This window comes from Dipodomys merriami, unplaced genomic scaffold (assembly GCF_024711535.1).
Source record: "Dipodomys merriami isolate MVZ:Mamm:240054 unplaced genomic scaffold, mDipMer1.0.p SCAF_646, whole genome shotgun sequence".
In the NCBI taxonomy this organism is placed as follows: Eukaryota; Metazoa; Chordata; class Mammalia; order Rodentia; family Heteromyidae; genus Dipodomys; species Dipodomys merriami.
The window spans coordinates 179,544-184,450 of NW_027206231.1; the positions used below are offsets into that span (position 1 = coordinate 179,544).

Here is a 4,907-nt window from a genome sequence, read left to right on the forward strand (position 1 = left end):
AGAAGAATTTTAAGACTCCTTTTTTTTGTAGTTTCTTATATTATTTCATTTCTTTGGGATAAAATGGCAATATTATCTAATTTCAAGTTTTGTAAAGGTTATGTTATGTAAAGGCCTTTCTAAGGTGAAAATTTAATACACTGATATCAAACTAACCTTTAATTGTATGAATTACATGTATTGTTACACTTGTATTTTTGTAATCAACTTTTTAATAACTGTTTTCCATTTCTTGCATCAGAAGAATGAAAAATATGGAATACTTCACAAATTTTCATATCATCCTTGTGCAAGTGCCATGTTATTCTCTGTATTGTTGTAATTTGGGTAGACCTGCTGCTGAAGCATGTAGTATCCTCTAAATTTAAGTATATAATGATACAATCTTTATAAAGGCATATATCCATCGTTGCCTATTTGTAACAAGGAACCCTTATTGTTCCTAAAATGCTATTGATCTTATTTCTCTAAATTTCTGTGTACAGTGGAAAAAAAAACTTATAGAGTTTGGTCGATTGCTCACATTTACATTTTTTTGTCATTTTCATTTTAAATTTGATCATACTTTGAAGCCTTTACAGCTAAGTCCAAAGTTGGTGGCTTTTCAAGTACTTATTTATCAACTGAGTTAGCTTTGTGGAGCTAATGGATTCAAAGTAAGCCTTGCTTAAGAGCTACTTCTAACTTTCTGCAGCTTAAAATTTCCCAAATGAGGTCTTGCTGGAACAAATGTCTACCTGAACTGTGAAGACTCGGGGTCTATGTTGAGGGGGCAGAATGATGCAGGCTCCAGCCTCAGGATTATCTGAGGAGTGTGTTTGGGATTAGGAAAGCTCTTGGAACGCCAGGCTATAGAGGGAAAATGTTCCCTCTCCCTATCTCAAAACATGTCACAGACTCCTGGGAGCTGAGGAAGTGGCTCTTCTGCTTGCTTAAGCATAGATAAACAGCTGGTCAAGCATTTTCCTGAGATTGGAGAAGTGGTTTGAGCTTGATCTAAAATAGTTTAGATAATAATATACCTAGACTTTCTCTCATAGGTTAAGTAAAAATGTATCTGTGGAAATTTTTTGTGTGAATGTTTTCTGACCAAATCTTGGCAAAAATGATGCTTGCTAGTCTTTAAATACCCACTAAAAATAAAGCACAGCATGCAGTGGCAATTGCTGTTTGCACTCTGCATCCCCTGTGTCCTGGTGATTTTGTGACCCTTACCTAGGGACCCCAACGCACTAGACGTTGACACTGAACCTTTACCTTTCTTCCATGTAGGAACAGACCAACCAGAATATCTTACGCTGACAGCATGGATTGTCTTACTGGAACAAACATAATCTTAGTTACAAGGGATCATAGAGAGATGAACAGTTCAGACAGAATTGTTCAGAATAGAAGGTATTTTATCAAAACATAATTGTTTATTATACGTATCATTTCAAAAGTAGCTAAAGCCAAGAAAGTGAAAAAAATTGTTCATATGCATGATTACCTACTGTCCTGACCTGTCTATCATCCAACCAAGCAGGAACTTACACTACTGACATTCTATCACCAAATATTGCAATAGCTCCTGGAGAAGTCCATATGTTTCTCCTCGATATTAGGCCTTAAATTTGTAATGTTTTAATCACAGTGTTTCCTCTTGCCTCTAGGCTGCATATCTACAAATGGTAGAGCTTTAAGTCTAACTCTACCAAAAACTGAGGTAGAGATAATGGAATAATACTTTAAAACAGAGTTGCCTTTGATTCCCTAAACACAACAAAACAATGCAAAACATTTTTTATATTATATGTACTTATATATTTTATATGTATATGTGCTGATTTTAAATTTTATACAGTGAATTTTACTAGAATTGATAATTTGACAAATATATTGACATTTATTCCCATAAATAGATTGGAATATAAATAATTAGGTTTAGAATATATATTAGACTATAAAAAGTATCACTGCAATATCTTCAGTATAAGCTTGTGATACCTTCTAAGTGTTCGTGGTCTTCTGAATACACATGGTATAATAACAGTATTGTTTTCTGCTAATCTATAAGGGATTTTATTCTGATGCTCTGTTTATTGTTTTAACTTGCTGGTCCCAAAGTGTTTTTCTCCATATTTCTAAAGCATTCTTACTGATTATACCCAAATTTTGCTGATATGATGTCTAAAAGCTATTATTCTTCTGCAGGACCCACGAGTCCTAGGATAACAGGTCCCAGTTATCTGCATCATCAGATAACAAGGGCATGACTTCTCACATAGGCCCATGCAACATGCCAACAGAAAATAATTAAAGACTCATCTCAATTTCTCATTTCCTATAATATTTCAGGGCCCCAATTGCATACAAGAATTAGCAGTAATCAATTGTAAAATGCAAGGCAACTTAAAATGAAAGATGAGATCACAAAATCTGAGTGAAAGTACTGTAATTCAAACTTTCAATTTACAGATGACCAGCCCATATGAGTGAACAAAATCACAAATGAACAACGTTATTTTTAATACCTTTCTCCTAATGATGAATGAAAGATTTCAGTGCAGCCAAAAAAATAGTTTCTGGAATGATAGATCATAATTGGTCTACCAAGACTAGGAAAACTTGATTTAGAGGTCAAATATAATTTAGAAAAACATTAATTGAGAATACCCTTAGTGCTTCAAAACACTGGTACTTCAGTAAAACTTGGTTCTGTAGTATAAAAATGTCATTCTCAAACCAATGTAACCTACATTTAATCTTCTGAAAGTATATTCCTTTTCAAATAAACTTTTAAAAATCATATTCACCAAAATAACACTTGACAAGTAGATGATAGTGACATTACAAGGTTTTCAAGTGTAGGGAGCAAGTTACATTAGAGTTGATTTACGTACCCAGCACTAATACCAAACAAGTTCAACCATTCATTGAAGTGCAGAAATACTACCCCCCACAATTTGTGTTGTTCAGTAGGGGCCTTCTAGAAATGTGTTTAATGGATCAGCCTCCCATAATTCAAACCCAAATATTAGCTAATAAAGTAAATTTCATCACATAAGAAGGTACATTTTAAAGTCACTAATAGTTGCCTTATCATGTGTTGCCTTATCATATATTTTCCGTATCTGTCTAACATAGTAAGAAATATGACTTTAAGTCTTGAATATGGGTACTGATGAGAGATTTAACAAACATAAAATCTGTCTTCTATTTCTATCATATTCTTCTAAGTAGTAAATTTTAGTTTTCTTCTTTTTCCAAAACTTATAATTAGTAGAATATTTACATAGGATAATGTAAAATAAAATAATCACATACCATTGCACAAAGCCATTTATAAAAACTGGTAGGAATAAATTCTAGGCCATTTTTAAAAAGTTCCTTTTGACTAAAGATTAATCTTCCAAATGAACGAGAATAAAATCATGTCTAAGTGCTTCACATTTCCAGTCTTGCACATTGTTATTGCAGATGAATGAATTATGTAAATGTAAGCTGACATCAGTTGCCTATATATTCTCCATGCTGGCTGAGACTCAGAATTTGCACAGCACAGGAAAACAGGTGCAATGACTGGCTTCTCACATCAGGGTGAATTTTTGGCATTGCTGGGCTTTGAACTCAGGGCCTAGGAAGACCAACTGCCCAATCGGTCCACGTGATCACACCAGACGTTGAGCCACTAAGGAGATGGACTCTTCCTAGGACCTGAGATCGAGCCACAGGGAGGCCAAAATAGTGCTCAATGCATCATTTAAACATGGGATGTATGTTCACATCCGTGTGGAGACTGCATCGTGCATTGAGTGTACTTATTGTGTTTATTTTGTATACTATTCATGGATTTTTGTGTATTTTCTCATGTATATGATGACAGGTATAACTGGGCTGACATGGATAACAACTTATTCCCATGACCACAGGGTGGCCCATGCATTCTCCATCCTAGCTGAGACCCAAGACTTGCAGAGGAAAGGAAAACATATGCAACCATTGGCGTCTTACATCAAGATGAATCTTTTGGCAGGGCTGGGATCTGAACTCGGGGCCTAGCAGGCCCAATTGGTGAATGAGTCCATATGAACACAACAGCCTGTGAGCGACAAAGGAGCTAGGCATTCCCAGTACCTGAATTTGAGCCCCCTGGGGGGAGAGTGGGGAGCACAATAGTCATCCATTCATAAGTAGAAGGTAGAATGCAAATAAGTATATATTTGTATAGAGTAGGATTGATGGTGACTTGTGATGGAATCCAATCTGTGTGTACCTATATTTCGATATTTTCTGATGCATTCATTTCATGTCTGTGATGATTATTGTCATGCTTCATTAACTCTTCTTTACAAATAATCTATACCCCATGAGTCTTGCATATCATTTCCTACTCGCATCATGCACAAACTACTCATTCAAGGATGAGATCGATCGCATGCCATGACTCTTCCTAGGTCCAGAAACAAGTATCTCAGGATCTCCCGCCATTCCCTCCTCCTAGGGGGACTGAATTCAAGCCTCAGTCCTGGAAAAGTTACTCCTTATATACATCTTAACAATAAGATTTATACTTCCGTTCAGATGTTCAGTCCATATTGTGTTTGGTGCGTTTATTCATTTTATTTCTTGTTTTATTAATTTATTTACCACTTATTTTATTGACTCTGATGACACTTGTAGCATTTATTACATTGTTTACATCCTATCACATAGAATCTAGATTTTAGATGTATGTGATCTCCATCATGCCTGGCAGTGCTAGGATCGGATCTCAGGGCCTAGCAGGCCCAATTCATGAATGGGTGAGTTTGAGCATGGGAGCCTCTAGCCAATGAAGCTGTCAAGTGATTCCCACGCGCTGAGATTGACCCCCAGTTTTGGCCAAAACAGCAATACATGGATAGGCAGATGGTGATATACAAAGA

The 4,907-nt window shown here is 35.8% G+C and overlaps 1 pseudogene; it reads right to left on the reverse strand.

The window, feature by feature from the left end:
• Window positions 1-248: 248 nt before the first annotated feature.
• On the reverse strand, window positions 249-348 carry LOC138815526 (U6 spliceosomal RNA; annotated as a pseudogene).
• Between the last annotated feature and the right edge of the window lie 4,559 nt (window positions 349-4,907).